The sequence below is a fragment of the Anopheles funestus genome, chromosome 2RL, assembly GCF_943734845.2.
Source record: "Anopheles funestus chromosome 2RL, idAnoFuneDA-416_04, whole genome shotgun sequence".
NCBI classification, from domain to species: Eukaryota; Metazoa; Arthropoda; class Insecta; order Diptera; family Culicidae; genus Anopheles; species Anopheles funestus.
The window spans coordinates 72,086,756-72,104,836 of NC_064598.1; the positions used below are offsets into that span (position 1 = coordinate 72,086,756).

An 18,081-nucleotide genomic window follows, 5' to 3' on the forward strand; every position below is an offset into this window, starting at 1 on the left:
GAGATAACGCAGACCAACAGGGCAAAATTGTAACGCAAACCCCACCATATTGATCGTATATTACAATTGGCAAGTGAACGGTTTGCATTTGGGTGAAGCAATCTGGAGTGGCTTAAGCAACTCCGGGGTAATCTAATGTTGTGCATGATTTTATGTTCGTGGAAAGGAAGATGGTGCAATGGTGCTTCAGCAATTCACTGAATCAATTATGCTAATGAATTGTTTTAACACCATCCAGCTTCTTTGGGTTTAAAATGAGGATATTTTTATAATAATGTTTTTTCTTCTCTCCACTTCCACTTGAAGGAAGTTGATAAACTTGTTGTAAAATGTTCGAATGAAATTATGTTTTTTTTTTGTAACCATTGAAACGAACTATGTATACCTTCGGGGGTAAAGTATTTCAAAGCGACCTATGGTGAAGAATTCGAACTAATTGCACAGCGAGAGAGAGAGCGCGACCGAGAGTTCGGAGAATGTTATCATTAACAAACGTCCGAATGTGTTCCGATATAAACGAATTAAAGACTAGTGGTCCGGCGGGAGAGATTGACTGATGGAGTCATGTTCGGGGCGGTTTTTTTTTTTTTTGGTTGCTGAAGTTTCAGTAAACCAGTTCGCCAGTAGGTGAGTGGGTGGCAATCGTTGCGCCTGAAGCTCGACCAGTACTTTACCGCTTTGAATAGAATCCTATCGAGGTATTTCCGAGAACAACCCAAAAGCTCGATTGCACCGGCCGGTTGAACATTGTGGATGGAATCCAATTGAAACCCGTCCCTTCCACCAGCTTCCCATCACGACCCAAAATGGCATAGACGGGGAAGTTGGTTTTGTGTCTGAAAATGGTTGGCTTCACTCTGATGGGTACTGCTGCAAAAGCGGGTGTTCCACTTAATTTGTGATGTATTTATGTGTTTTCCCTTTGCAGCACTGTTATTAGGCTTTATTTAGTGCCGTTCTGCCAGAAACGCCAGAAATGGTTCTGTGTTTCGTGCGCTTGAATCTCGGTCTGGTATGAATGGAAAGGAGAGACTTCTGGCTTCACTTCAGAAGTTGCAGCGGATGCGAGAAACCACCCCAGGTTCGTGTCCCACGTACCAGTGAGACAGGCAGCTACCCTCACACACTCGCACGGTGTCTGCGTGTGTTGAGTTGTTTGGTACACAAAAACAAACCAAACACCACGTTGGAAAAGCGTCTAAACACCAGCCTAACCGGGGGGTGTTAGAAATAAGGGAACTTTGTCTTGAGATGAACTTTGTCGTGTGAAAATTTTGGTCACCCTTTTCCTTTGGTTCGCTTTTGCAAGGATCAGCCTCTAGTTGAGGTAATAATTTCAAACGATTCCGAACGATTTCCGTAGCGATCGTGTACGGTACGGTGGACGAAGCGAGCAGATAAGAACTTTTCACCAAAAACTCATCAAATTATTTGACTTTTTGGGTAGTTTGGCTAACGATCACACACCAACCGTTGACAGGCCTCCGGTCTGTCGTGGTGCTTACCCATGCTGGAGAAGATAAACACCGGTGTGCGGTGCTAACGAACGTCGTTTGTATTGCGAACAGTTTTTGAAGAAGCTACCCATCGTACCCAACAATTTATAATTTGATTTGTACCGTTTTAGAAAATCTTGTCTAAGCAAAGCGAGAATGAAAGAAATGTGATAAGTGCGAAGAAGATTTTTAGTATTAGTTGACTTATTCTTAATTATTGTAAGCATTTGAAGGCTATCAAGCAAATTTTATTGAAAACAAAATCCCCTTTTTCTTTCTCACATTTGTTTCAACAAGGAATAAATTTGAAATGAGAAAATAATAATATTATTGTCCTTGATGACGTGGATGGAACCAAATCCATACAATCAGCCAAATCAGACACTTTCATATACGATGCTTCGGCGTACCGAGTTAGAACCCAACCAAAGACGAATATTAGCGTAATTGAAATGTTTCCCCTTTTCACTAGTGGAAGTTAAATATGCTGTTCAACTCTTTTGGCTGTGACCACCCTCCACCACCCCGGAACAAAAATGGTACGGCGGATGAAAACGCTCTAATAAATTATATTTCCGGCACTATCGGCACACAACCGCCAATGGATCTGAGTTGTGCAAGAAGGGTCGCTTGGAAGGCAGCGGCTCTCAACCCTGTTGGAATTTCGAACCGGCAAAGATTTCTTGTCGGGGATTGTAATAAGGAGGAATAAAATTATCCAAATTGAAACATTACCTAAGCACGGTAGTAATGTAATCTACATATCCACCAGGAACGTTATCCGCCGAAACGATCCATTACTAAATGGAAGAAACCGCGACTGTGGTTAAGAGTAATGTTGACGTATTTTCGCACCATACTAAGATAAGGGTTTCATTAATGAAATGATAGTTAGTAAATTTGTTTTCAATTGATGCTTCGCATTCTAAGGTACATGTTATCAATTATGAGCTTTTACTCCAGAACTGTACGTTCCAGAAGACATTATTTTTATTGGTTTCTTGTTTGCGTCATACATGTAGTAGTCTTGTTAAGACGTTCCGATTTTATATTTGCAACATTTATTTTAAAAATATTAGTAGAATTTTTTTAGTTTAGCTTGTATTGCAAGCATTTTTGCTGCGTACCATGGATTTTTTTTATTTTTTTCTATTTCACCCTTTCCATTTTCATTCAGTTTTATTATTACGCCATTTAGTTGTATTTTACTTTAAGCATTTTGTCTGCTATAAAAAGGTAAAAAATAATATTTTTAAGATAAAGACTCTGGCGATATATATAACAAACCAATTGAAGCTTGAAACCTTTTCTTTAAAAGCTTTTCTTTCTAAAATGCTTTATATTTCCCCACCTCACTTTACATCCCTTTTTCTCAATGGCATTTGAAACATCATTCTTTTCCCAATATTCCTTTCTTTAACTTAACTCTTGCTAAACTTTTCAGCCTACTGGAAACTTTTGAAAAATTGTTCAGTTTTTGACCCGGAAGAATGTCACAGCTGGCAATCTTTATTCAATGCTTTAGGATAATTTTGCATTCAAAGTGTTTGAAGGTTCTTTTCCAAATACCATATCTAATGGAAATGAACTTTCCAGTAGCAAACGGAAACACACAAACACACACACACTACATACACAGGAACACGAACATCCTCATATTCGCCTTAAAACCCGTCACATTTTTATGCCAAATTTTCGCTTTCTTTTCACCAAGTCACAATACGGAACAGGTGTGAATGTAGGTTTGGGTAGGTGAGAAAAAAGCATTGATCCTGCAACAGCAACAAAATCGCCAGTAGATTTTCGTTTTTTTTCTTCACCTTACCGTACTGGTGTACGGTATTCAACCACGAGAAAAGAAGTCGTATAAATGTTAAGCAGTTTTGATTTGAATATAAATTTGGCTTAATTATACGATTCACTAAATAGTACGTATCGTTCAATCTGCTCTGCCCCACCAATATAGGCTTAGGCGGTTGCCATGCATGTGGAAAGGAAGCTTTCGTTCTCTTTTCTTCAAGACTTTTGCAAGCCTTCCGAGATGGTTTTTGGTATCGCGTTTTTTTTCTAGATTTTTTTTTCACAACAGAACTGTAGAAAAGAATAAGAAGAAAAAAACAACAACTTTAGCGAATGTTAATTTTTGCTGGCCGATTTTCCGCCCTGCCACAACGAACGGCGTCTGTTAGGTGGTGTGTGAATTTTTTTTTCGGTTTGAAACCTTGCTTTAGGAAAGCCGAAAGAAACCGGCAAACGGTCGGTGGCACAAGTACACGGTTAGCATATTTTAATGAGGAAACGTTTGGAACGCCGGAACCCCATCCATATTGTGCTACCGGCGTCGAGAAGGTCAGCGGGCTTAGAACGGGGAAGGAAATGTTTTGCCATGTTATAATTTTAACCGCTTTTTTGTAATGCTTCCATACCCCACCGTTTATACACACAACATTTTCTCCCTGCTTCTCGACATATTTTATTATTTTGTTTCATCTTAATGTATTTGGTAGAAGAAACAGAAACAACTAGCAAGTTTTTGTGCGTTTCTTGTAGCTTACTTTTTTTAAAAGGATGTGCTCGCACTATGTCATAGTTGATTCAGCATTAGACTAACCTATCCTTCAGCAACAACGTGAAGCAAGAGGTGCCGCATTTTCATGCTGTTGCTTGTCTGCCGGAGCTCGACAAGACTCGATCGGTCCTTGGCTGCTGCGGATTATCATGACCATTAACATCTCTTAACATTTTCCGGTCTGTTTTTTTTATGCGGACTGCTCTGTCTGTGTGTGAGTGGATGGTTTTTTTGTTCGCTATACTCTACTCGCAATGAGCAAAGTAGTTGCCGGACGGATTCCGGAGTAGCTTCCCTTGTAGACTCACAGCATAATCTTGCCTGATTCTTGACCCGTGGTGCGGAAAACATGGATTTTCTACTTGCAAAGTACGACAAACTTTAAAATTATGACCCAAGTTCATACCAGACGATGGAAGAAAAGTTTAACGCAACTTTTCCATGCAAATTGAATCTGAAAGGTATGTGCGCACATCCCGGAAGAAAGACAAACTTCGTCTCACATTTCTTGGGCGCTAGGCAACGTGCAAGGGCCTACACGAAAAGAAAACTGTTGAAGAAAAATTGACACGCTTCTATCAATTGTTTACGCGCGTTTCCTTCACCAAAGTTTTTCCGGATCCTCATTTGCTGGAACACGAATGGTAGACGAAAAGATGATCACCTACCTCACCATATCAGTCACCATTTTTCATAAATTCCACTTCCCCCTCCAAAAATGGGGAATACCATTTCCTACGTCATGGCAAAAAAGAAGATCATCATTAACGAAACTTTCAACACTGAATGTTTTGACACTATATCTACACGGCAACAAAGGAGCTAAACAAAAATGCACTAAAAATTCTCACCTTCCAGTTGCCCGGTCGCCGCTGCCTGTCCCCTACCTGTTCCCATCACCCAGCAGACACGAGCGTCACTTCACTAATGCGGGCGAAAGTTTTTATTTATGCTAATGTGGTAATAATTAAAGCAGCGTTAAGGAATCTTTTCCGCCAGCACGCAAAACAGCGTTCGGGGAATAAGTTGAAACTTTTGCTGAACGCTTTTAATGGATGCAATTTCCAACAGGGATACCCATGGCGTTCAGACACGTGGCGTTGTGTTCATCTTTTCTAGCGGAAGCTCGATCTCGGGTAAAGTTTGTTCTTCAAACACCAAATGGAAAGCATCCTTCACAAAAATGAGGGGCGCCTAAAGTGCAGCAAGCGTATGTACGGGAACGAATGAGTGGGACAGAATGTATACTTCTCGTTAGTGGTGCATCATCATTTGGGTTCGTGAAAGTGCAGCCGTATTGCTACTCGGGCTATATGCTGCGTAATATTGTATATCAGCACATTCCATCGTCTTGAAGCGAGGCTAAGCACAGGTATGGAATATTAATTTGAAGGTATATGGGCAAAGAAGCGATTACAAGAAGTAGTTTTTGTGCACAGAAAGAGTTCGTAGCAATTAAATATTTAAAAACTATTTTCGCTTTACTATAGATACATGACCACTTAAAAAAGTAATGTAAAAAAATGAACGCTTTCCCAGTAAACAAGCAAATTATTCATGAGTTACGAATTCAAGATGAGCTTTAAAAAATGAAGTTTTATTGTTTTGTGTTTATGTTAATACAAATAATTCTTTTGTAAGAAATGGATCCATAAACCCTAATGCCTATGTTAGACAATTAAAAAGTCTTCATAATTTTTTGAGCTTTAGCCAAAACTAAGTATTCCACAAGATTTTTTTCCTGCTATTCCTGATGTGGTGGTGTACCTTACCTTATGTTAGAAAGCTATCATTTTTAGCCGGTATCTGTCAAAACATCGAGCAGAATCAAGCTGGAAATTGTTGATAATATAGGTAATATAATCATGCAAGGATTTCTCAAGAATATCGCATTTTGACATAAGGAATGACATTTGGTTGCAGTTTTGTAGAATCGCTGATTGATTTCATCTATTTTTGTAGACTTCTCAAAACAAATATTACACATATGTTAAATTAAAACGATGCCTAAAGCAAATTAACTGTGAAGGGTGTGTTTTTTACATACATATGAAAATTGTCATGGCACAAGTAAAAGATTGTATTATTTTTTATGAAAAGCTTAAAATAATAAACTTTTGAAATTTCATTGTTGTTTGTTAAATCTCAACTCAATCAACATTCATCCGAATTAACATTCACAAAATATGGCCTAATCTGTTTCAGACTCGCTAGAAAAATATCTTGTTTTGACATTTGTCGAGCAGCTGATTGAGACTATCATTAGAAACATTTTCTAATCTGAAATTCACGGACCCAAAAGATTAGTGAAAGACCTATTTAATTAAATTAATTTTTTTAATTATTAAAAAAATTTTGTAGCTACGGTACGATTAGAATAGAATTTTGACCCAGTCCTATCTTGTGAAAATCACGGCCTCTGTCATTAAACCATACAGCCGCGAGAAGAATAGCTATTTGGTTTTTAAGCATTTGAGAAATATTTTCAAAATGAAAGGAAACAAAATTTAAGATGCTTTTATTTGGTACAATTAAGTAGTCAAACTCAATTCGATGAAAAGCTTTAACTCCCTTGATAATACTACAAATGATTAAACTCTTAACATTCTATTCGATCATGATAAGCCTTTGCAAAATCAAAATCAAAAACTCACCCTACCATCAAACTGCTTCACAAACTTTATCGATCGATTTATCTACCATCAATTTTTTGCCTAAAGGCAAGCTGACAACAGCTTCGACGATAGAGGACGTTAGGACAGTAGCACCCGATACCCATCACGGACACGATAGCCGGTTTACATTCGAGTGCGTTTTTAATTAAACTCATATTCATGTGATTCGCGATGCCCGGCAGGTTGCTTTTATCGTTTCACACGATCCACGGGTTGGTGCTTTTTCATACAGGTAGCCGCTAACGCTGTGGAATCACCCCGAAAAACATTTCCACTGAAAGCAAGCAAAAAAAGAAAATAAAACAGCAAATCCATTAAAACCATCGTACGCAACCCGGTTGTAAGTGATGCAACCCAACAACCATGTCCACGATGTCACGATGGGAATCAGTCGTCGTTGGTGGGCAACAAATTAGCGATTAGAGCAAACCCAAAACGTGTGAATGAAATCGTGGCTTGTAGTGTGTTTCCCGTTCGTTTTGTGGCGTTCTTGTTTTTTTTTGGGCTCCATGTAAAGTAATTGTTGGTCAGATTAAAAACAAGAAGCATTGTTAGGTAAATTTCTCACGCTTAGGAGTTTTTTTTTGTCGCCCAAATCGAGCCTGCCCTCATTCAGCCTCATAAGATGACGAGTGGCCGTTACAGTGGTTTGCTCTTAATATACATGTTTTAGCGTCAACTGGGACCACATAGCCATAATCGTCATCTTTGATGTGTGCACGAAACAAATGATCAACCCACGCGTATGGTTCGAGCTTTTCTCCGGAAAAGCGGTGGCCATGCATTCCCGCACAGTGTCACGGGCCATGGCCACTTTTCCTAAGCAACCGGACAAGGGCAACGTTTCGGGGGTGAGTTGAAGGAGGTGGATTGAAAAACTTTCTGTATGTGGTACGAAATTTGTATCACCCACAAAAGTACAGACAAAGGATTAGAACAAATACAATGCGTGTGGGAATCATACTAACGAGTTTTAAACGGAAGGCAAGGCTGAAGATATTGCGAATTCGGGGAGGGGAAACCGGTGAGGAAAACGGTCCTCATGCAACCGGGATGAGTGCTGTGTCGAAATGTAGAGGATTCTAAAAATCAGATTAAAGGATTTATTCAGTCGTTCTGAAAAGACCGAAACGTAGGCCAAACATGTCCTTAATAGAATGCACACACACACACGCATACACATACAAACATAGTGTAACAAAAGTGGTATTAACAAGAAGGAAAGGACCTTTTTGCGTATCCATGTTCACCCATAGAAAGAATGTCCGGTTATTGCCGGGTTTCGCTTGGTGTGGACACCGCACACATACACACAGAAACACGTAGCGAGACACAAACAATCACGCCTGGACAAACATCAACTAATCCCCCCACACCCGGGAGGAGGGGAATGGTCGCCAAAGGCACAGGCTTTGTCATGTCTTTGGCCCCGAAAAGGCGCAACCTTCGGTCGAACCCGCATATGGGAAAAATGGGTAAGCCTGGCATATCTTTTCTATTCAACCACACACTCATATCATTCACCATTTTCACTGATCTACTACTACTACTACTGTTAATGCTGCTGCCAGACTACAGCCAGAACTAATATTCTACATCTCGGTGAAACTAGATGCTAAAGCTTTTCCTGAAAATCACGATTGTCAGTGAGAATAATGGTTTCCGTTTCATTTAAATGGTGCTCACTCATTTTGGTCATGTTTCTCCGGACAAACCGTGACCTGTCCGGTCGGTACCGACGACCAACGCCATCCACCCTCCAGGAAAAAAGGGGTTGCACACATAATCTTTTCGGTCATAGAAATGCCATTGTTTAGTTGGTTTCGCGCCAGTTTGTGGAGGGTGGTAAATCTCTCATCTGAAAGGATTTTGTCAGTAAACATGCCGTTTCATGGAAGAGACTTCATGCAATAGCGCACTTCTATCGATGTGTAAAATATCACAAAACGACATAAAATTATATTTTTGGAAACCTTACCTTTTTTTAAATTTATTAATATTCTCATTACTCATTTTCGGAAAATTATTACAGCAGAGCAAGAATTACATAAGCTTTTATATTTAAATATAGGCAAATGAGTATTATATGAGCAGAATTTGCTCGAAAAATTAGTTTCTTTGCTAATTTTAATGTAACTACTTTTAACAATTGAATGGGGAACTAATTATGGGACACAATTGTGGTAATAATTAATTAATATTAAATTGATCTGAAGATTTGATTATATGTTTGGATGAATTTCGACCATAAACTATATTCAAAAATCGATAGTTAAAATTTCACAGAGTATTTATCGTTGTTTGATGTCTAAAACAAACAGCTAAGAACTAAATCATTTTTTTATTTATAAAAGACGATATCTTCTATCCATATTTCAATAACAGAATTACAATAGAAATTTTCTAAGATTTCTATCTGAGTGCGCTGATTGTGATGGACCTGATAGGAACCAATTGTACGTAGCTTTCAACTTCAAACCGAAATCAACCGATTTAAGATTATTGTTCAATTACGATTTGCAATTGTGGTTGTCATAAACATCACCGGTTGAGTTTCGTACACTTGAATCATTAAAAAATCATTCATGCCGTTGTCAACTCATGCACACATCAGGGTTGAATGCGCTGAAAATTACTCGTACCGTGTTCCCAACCACCGGTACGGCGAACTAATAAAAGGACAGCCTGATGACATTTGTCCGACATTACCTTCATTCATCATTGCAGATCTTGGCGGAATCAAATCACAGTATAATCAGATTGCAGAATAACATTCCTTACCACCTACCCGGGCATCCTGTAACCCGTCGGATGTGTTTGAATGCCAAGAGCTTCTTATCGGGACGCTTGTGTTGACGCTAGCTTTCGATGCACATAAACTCATCAACCACTCATCACATACTAATTGATCTTTTGATCTCGCACGGGTTTTCCGGTAAGCTGCAGCAAGTACGTCACCGTTACCGATGAAATGGGAATGCGAATGTGTGTCGAGAGGAAAATTAGAAGTGAGCAAAAGTAGCCGGCATGCACCACAACACCCGTTTGCCCTGTCAATCGAGTAGCATGCCGCGCTAATCAGTTGCTAAACAGCTTTCATTTGACAGTATCGCGTGAAGCTGTTTGCTGCTGCTTGTTATCGCTCTTGATTGGCAAGTGTTTTGCTACCGTTTTCACATGGTTTCGTAACGTGATCAACCTGATAAACCTGACCACATTTTGGAATTCATTTATAGCTGAAACATGTGCCAATTAAACGCAAAGACGACTAACTAATTGATCCGATACTTAATCATCCCGTAACCCTTAACCGTTAAAATAGTTTGAAAATAAAAAGCAAAAGCTTATCAGTATACGTTTAAGCTTACATATAAAACGATGTATGATTTGTGAAGTCTGACGTAACATATCAATTGGAGAAAAAATAAGCCAAATTTATCATATTAACTCAAACTCCGATATTCAAGTTGCAAGTTATTTAGAGTGCTTTAGTTATTATTGATTTATCATAATTTTTCGAAATGCGCACCAATCTCCGTTGTTTTATGTGGTGTGTATTATAACTTCATCCCATTGGAAGTTATTGCATATAGTAACTTCATCCTATTTTAAGCATCCCATCGGCATACGCTCACGCTGTGTAGGAGCCGCAAATCGATCGAAGCTACTTTAAGGCGGATGTGTGCACCGACACATAATAAATTCATAAAACATTGAGGAAATTACGTATAATTCTACCTTGTCATGGTATCGCTTCATTTGAGCGTCTATAAATCTAACAAAAGGGCACCCGAGAGAATAGGATCGCTTGGTAGGTTGCCATCAAATAGGAAATGTGCGCGCCAACCGGAAGCAACAAACGGCAGTCGCAAGCATTTTGGCATTTCTTCCAGCTTGGGGCCGACTGCTGAGAAAACGATCAGTAACCGCCGAGATGCTGTCTTCCGAACAGGCTTCATGAAGCCTGTGCAACCGTCTAGGATGGTAATAAAGCCAAGTGAAGGAGTGTGGCCCGCGGGATGGAACTGGGGAGGGATGAGCGTCCTTCGTCAAGGTAGTCATATCCTGCCCCGGTTGGCTAGGGCTCAACGCGGTGTCTATCGCGGTAATAAAACCGCCTCCAGCCTTGGCATCAAACCTCCCGGAAGCGGATCAATAATAATGGTCTGGCTGAACGGGCGCTGGGATGCATTGTGGAGCGTACGGGCAGACCCCGATGGAATCAAGCAGGTTCGGGTCGATTAAGCTACGCGGTGCAACCATTCGTAACGACACTGATATCGGCGTGATGAATGGCGTGTAAAAGGATTAATTTCTGCAAGGCTAGCAGTTGTACGCGTTCTGGTACAAAAACACAGCGGCACGGTAAGATTTACCGATCGGTGGTGGGTGCATCGTGCGGTCGAGGCACATTACACAGTGCTAAATCGGTCGATCACTGAATAGATGAACGGTTGGATGAGCGAACATTACGATGGATGGATGGATGGTTGATGAAAATTTGCTGAGATGAAGACGATTTTGAGTTTTGAGCTGCAAGATAAATTATTCCGCACCTCGGTGAATAGCATAAATTGTGGGCATTTTTTGTGAAATATACTAATGATTTCAATTATTTATGTTACGACAATTAAATTATGACGTATCTTATGTATTCAAAACATAAATTTTATTAAATGTTTTGTAAAGTTTATTTGAAACTTTCTTAGTTTATAGTAGTTTAAATCTTTGTTCTCACTGAATTTGTTACTCTAGCTTCGAGAAACTTAGTTAAAAAAATACCTTTTTCCTAGGTGAAAGGTATATGCTAAAAACCTACATATGAAATTATTCAGTACGCAGTCACTGATCATGAATAAAATAGTATTGCAAAGTGGCGCTGTTGTCTACGATCGATTCTAATGCGTTTTCTGTGAACAATCGTATCATTTTGGCCTATTCTGAACAAAAAAACCATACGTTGAATTCATCTACCTCACGACCCATGTTTTCTACTATTGTAGTACCTCAATGTGTGATTGTCTCTTCGAAAAGTTAGTGAAAGTAAAAAAAAATCAATGGAACGCATCGTTCGTAGTTCTTACCTGTTACAAACACTTTACAGTCTTTGAGCGCAGCCTTGTGCTCCATTGCGTACACATCACAACGATCTGTTAACCGCGAAAGCATCCTTAGTGGTGTTGTTTGGTTGGTAGTTTCATGATACTAAAATCATGCGGAATTGTTCCAAGAAAGGAAGCGAAAAAGTTGCTTCCAGCAGGTATCGTTCACCATACTTTTGGCATGCCAAAACCATTTAAAGTTTTGCAGCACAAGGCTGCTGGTAGGAGAGTTTTGAAAAAAAAAAAGGATACTTTTGTGGAAATTCCAAGGATTATTCCGGATAAGATAGATTGCAAAAAAAGGAAATCCTTTACACTGAAACAATGGCTGGTAATTTATTTATTGATTATTATTTTCAAAATATCAATTTTCTTACTAAAATTCGTTGCCTTAATTAAACATAACATCCATACTTTCATTTCGTAGTTAATATTTGTATAATTAAATATTCTGACTAAGTGCATGTTGGCCGCTTCCAGATATTTAAAAAAAAGAATTAAGGATTCATAGAATTGTTTAATAAATTTCGATGTAATGTATTAATATTCCACCAGCAGCATTTTTCTCATTGTTACACATTGCAATATACACTTTAGAGATCAAATTTTCCTCACCAAAAGTTGTTTCCCATTAAGCAATTCAGCTGTAAGGATCGAACAAATTCAAATACATTTTGGGATCACAATCTGTTCATAGAAATTGCTCAATCTCAATCAAGATGGAAGTAGAAATTCATCTAGCGGTAGGGAAAGTCGAAAGCACGCCGGGTCGAAAATAATATTCATCCAAAAATTTTCCCGTTTTCGAATTGATTCATTCCGAGGAATGTGTTTGATGTTGAGGCGAATGAGAAATAATCCGCGCACCACGATTTGCACTAGTTTGAGATTAAATCCATTCATCAACCCATTGTACTAGAAGCAAAATCGATCTTTGCGTCTTACCTTATTCCAGCTTCAACTTAGCGAATATTGGGCTTGAACGTAACCGATCCGAGCAGTTGCTGGAACGGTAGGCCCATGAACCTATCCGAAACCCTTCGCAATGTTTGTTTACGAAAGAACCGCCACGTGTTGGATACTTGGGTCTTTAGCTTTAGCCGTACTTCGTAGAAATTTTTGCCTATATTTGTTGGTGTTTCTACGGTACGGCAAGGCACCAGAATGATTTGCAATCGATGGTTCGAATACCGAACAGATGCTACCTAGCCTGCTGATGATGAAAATTGCCAAACCGTAGATTGGGGCGTAGGATTATGAATATACCACGAGGTAGTTTTCCCACATCCCTTTCGATAGAGGTTGCCGCTTTTTCGTAGATCCACTCAGTTTTGGTACGAGTCCCTTCGCAGTAAGACGCTGTGCAATTGCAAGAAGAAGAAAAAAAAACACACGCTCGCTAAAATTTCGCTCCCGCGAACCCTAGCATCTTCGAGTGGGAAAACTAATAATCATAAATTTCTTGGAACCATTTCAATACACATGCTGCTAAGCGTATTAGGAAGTTTTGGCCATACAATTTTGCTTCTTGGTAAATTTTTCAGGCTTTATCAACAACACTTGCTTTTATTGGATGGTTCATTTAAAGCCTTTCCCGAAAACATATTGCATTCAATGCAATTCATTCAATGTCGTGCCATGGAAATGAAGTTTTAAATAAGTAAAAGAAACTGTAGTAACAAACCGAAACAAGAAAATTTAATCTTTTTTTTCGTTATTTTTTTTATCTAATTTTTGACATATCGGTAGTGTTATCATAACAAATGTTGCTTAAATATTTTTATAGACCAGGACCTTAAAAGAAGTATTAAAATATTATTCTAAGACAATTTAATCGTAATGTAAAATACTTTTTGTCAATAATATATCTTTTTTTTTCGTAAAATTTTATGAAATAAAACTGACCTTAGTCTAAGAAAAACGGACTCAGATCGTCCTACAACATTCAAAAAATAAGAAAAAAAAAACAAAAACAAACAAAACGAAACCAGCAAGAAGACTGGATGAAAGGAACTTTAGTAACCTCTTTATTATATCAATGCATCTTGCAATGCATTGCCAACACCTTTTGATTTTAGATGTGGCCCGAAGCTTTAAAAGGTTGCTCAACACTGCCGTAAAGTATAAAACCACTTCATATGCTGTTCATGTACAACTTGTTTTGAAATCATCTTAATTCAAGGTACCAACAAAAAAGTTACAAAAAAACACCAGTCTACAGAAAACGTAACAGCTCGATAAAACAAAAAAAAATCGTCTAAAATAATACAAACCAGATCTTTCCTTTTCCATCCGACTAGCAAAACAAGCATAGAACAAAAGAGTTCGAAAGGACAAAAAGTTACAGAAACAAGAAGAATCCCAAAATCATAAAAGCAAACAAAAAAGAAACAAGCAGAAGAAAATGTCACTGATAAGGGAGAATGGTTGGTTCAATGTGACAATACAAAACCGTACAGTTGTTAGTATGGTGCTACCGTGGACAGTGAAGCGTGTAGCGGAGCCGCAATAGAGGTTGCATTAAATACAGGTGGGTATGAATGATGATAAAACAACACAACAAAAGCGACCCTGGTATTGTTTTGACTCGTTGTGGTGTGACATTCAGCCTGTATAGATAGCGATGCAGGTATTCATCTAACCTTCACCATCCGCCATTCCTTTTTTTTTGGTTGTTTACAGAGTGAGTGAATGTTTAAAATTGTAGAAGTTACATTAAAAATTTGATATCTTGCAGAGTGAGTTTTATGTACAGCTTACCATTCTAACATGTGGTGGAGATTCCGCCGGCTTGCTATTATTTTAATGAAACGCGTTTTCTTCGATGGAGACGCCTGGTAGTTTTTGTATTGTTGTGGCAGTCTTTTTAGAAGCAGAGGAAGCAATGTGGTTTCCAGACCGGTACAGTCATACTACCAGCGGTAACTAAATTCTGCACCATCATGTGACATGTTGTACAGCGTTTTTCAACAGATCGCTAATTATGTTTTCCTTCAAAGGGAACAAAGTGTTTGCACGGCCGCACACAGTATGAAAGCCGGACATGTATGTATGCTCACTGAGCAGAAGGTCAAAGGTGTATGGTATCAACATTAAGAAGCACACTGGACAAGCACAGGAAGCAGACGTGTGTACTTTACTACATTCTTGGGGGGATTCGTACCAAAAGAAAGTTGTGCTTTGTTGGGAAGAACATGCACCGGGGTACAAAGAAAACATTCTACTTTTGTAAATACGACGTAAGACTTAGTTACAGTACAACAAACTTTGCCTTCTGGCATGTGTCTTTTAAGTATTGGTGCTACAAACGATCATCTAGTAATTTTATGTGACCATTTTTGACAATGTTGGTAATGCAATGCTTAAGGATTGATTTAATTTATTAAAAAAAAAATCATTTATAATGAATATCAAATTAGATTTACCTCTAGTTTTGTTTTCTAATTTTACTTAAAAATAGGAAAAAATGGTACCTTTTATTTTACGTCATTAAAATGTGCTTCAAAAAATACAAACACTTGTCAACTTCGCATGTACACATTACCGCCTTCCCTATATAATGATGTTGCCTTCATTCCCTACCTTCAACCAACTTGGTTTGCAATTTTTCACACTTTCCACTTTTTTCAATTCAAATTAGGTCACGTGTAGCAGAGCCCCCGTGCTAAGCTCCATTCATCGGTAATTGAGTTATTTTTACGCACAAATTAAGAAATCCCTTAGCGTGGTTGTACCGCCCAATCAGAAACTCTAGAATTTGGCCTAGCTTATCGGGTAACTTTTTCAGCAAAACCGGCAGAATATAACCGTTCAAAACAAGTACAACTGGGAAGAAGGAAACTAAACAAAACCTAGCAAAACAGCTGGATTCCGAGTGCTGGACTGTGGAGATAATCCGCTAAGCTTAGCGCTAACGTTACGCGAAAAATATTCCTCCACATTCTCACCCTTCAGAGAGAGCGAGAAAGAGAAAAAGGGAGACAAAAAAAAAGAAAAACATGCCACGCAGTGAGGACCCCAGTTGCAAATTGTTAAACCCAACGACGTCCGGAATGTTTGTCTGTAATTCCCACCATTTAGTGCGAGAAGCTCAACTCGCAAGGAAGCTTCCCATTGCCACTGGAGCGTAAGATTCTCGCAAGTAGAATTATATGCATATTAATTGGCAAAGTTTGACAGGCGTGAAACGGACCAAAACGACCGTCTACGCGGATGCTATCGGGCGATAATCACGTTTTTTTTTTTTTGCTTCATGCTAACGTAGCATTTCTTTGAATATGCAATGGATCCATTACTTATTTCCAGCACACGAAGTCTCCAAAATTAAGATTGGTTTTGTAGCTTTCTTTTACTTTTAATCACCATTTCTAATCGGGCCTGCTTGGTACGGTGAGAGATAAATTTAAAGATATGTATATTTCAAATATTTGTTTTATTCTTCTTCGTTTAATCTTAAAACAATTTTAAATTTTTCTCACATGAAGATTTTAATGTATCTTCAATGCTCTTCCTTCTAATGTTGTCACAAATTTGAATTTGAATAATTCAACCTACCTTTATTTTATTTAATTTTTTTGCATGATGAAACATGATCAAATTTATCGCCCAAGTCTATCTTTCTCTCACTCTTTTAGAGATCTCACGAATACTTGTTCCCGACTGTGACTTCCTGACAACTAAATCCATCCATGCGACGAGCTTTCCCACGATCGCACTGTCACCGTGCCGTACGCACAGCCTACACGTTTTCGCCAAACGAATTAACTCTGCCATCAGCAGGATAGCTTCGTCCAACCTCAAGCTAAGACCTGTTTGTGATGAATCGACTGTGGCTTCCACAAATTAATACCTTCAAACAAACACCGACCTCCAAACCAAACCTTAAACCGAGCTCGCGGCTCGAAAAGCAAGACACAGAGAAGTCGGCTGTTTAGCTGGCATTTTGTTTAATGAAATACGTAATCTGATGACTCTGTGCTTTCCCTTTGCTTGTTCTGGGTGCCCCCCCAAGTAGGAATGTGTTGCGGTCGAGACGGTAAAAGTACTCGTACGGCTAGTGGCAGATTTGCTGAGTAATGCGCTACAGTTTCCAGCATAGCCGCCAGGGCTAACCATGCGTAAAAGTAGCCTCCCCAATCGCCGTACATCTTCTTCTGACAACAGTGATGTCGAGAACTGTAGACAGAAGACCAAATGTCCGTGACGACCGGTTTGGTTACAGCACTGAACGTACATTGCCATATGTGACCAAAAACCAAGACCGACGGTAGATTAGGACAGTTCTACCTTCTGTTGTCCGTTTCCGTTGATGTGCACAGAGTGTGTGTGTGTTCTCTTTCACCTGGTTTCTTTATGTCTTGTCTAATCCAAGAGATAAAAGCATGTTGTGAACTGTGAAGCTTCCAGTATATAGATGCAATGAGTACGATTATGCTCCAGCGTGTGCTTGCAACAGTTTCAGTTCTTAACACTTTCATCTAATTCCTTTTTTTATGTGGGTATTGCACATACGTTTTTGGTAGACGGTTACTTCAAACAGAATGGTTGATATAATTATCTGTTACTTTATTCATAAAGCGTTATGATACAATTTTAGAGTACTATGAATTGTACTTATAATGTTGTGCTTTTTATCATTCCTCATGGAAATTAGTGGAAAAATTTTGTCATTAAAAGAGCTACCACATATTTACATTAATGATGAGAAAAATCCAAATTTATCCGGAGTCCAAATATTCCAACTCCAGGTCATTCTGCAGTCGACTTCGGATCAACTTTGAAATTGTTGTGTTGATACGAAACAGCGGAAACCACCCTAACTAAATTACGGAAAGCCAAGTATTGTAAACTAGTCAAAAATGTGAGAAAACCTGTCTGAAATCTGTTTAAACAAAGTCTTCGAAGACAATGAAGCTTTCGTAAAATTGATACTCAATACCAACACCAATTGAAATCTATGAAAAATACTAACGAAAAATGTTTTAAAACTTAGAAGATCGAAACATTAAGGAAAACTGTGGAAAACTCCAATACGAATAATCCTGGTTAAAACGGAGTTGACTCCGGAGTTGAATCCAGAATCTTTTGGAGTCAAATCCGGTTTAGCAACTCCTCAGACAGGGTTCACTCCAAAATTGGACCGGATTCATAATCCCGCGCCGGAGTTTCCCTCACACACGAAATATTTAGCTTTACTTATATTAAAAAATCGGATTAGGTGGATCATACTATTTGTACAT

At 38.8% G+C, this 18,081-nt stretch overlaps 1 protein-coding gene across 3 annotated transcripts in view; it reads left to right on the forward strand.

Moving 5' to 3' along the window:
* LOC125762519 (CD166 antigen-like) overlaps nt 1–18,081 on the forward strand; it is a 202,381-nt gene that overhangs the window by 86,785 nt on the left and 97,515 nt on the right. The gene's annotated exons all lie outside the window — the stretch shown is intronic.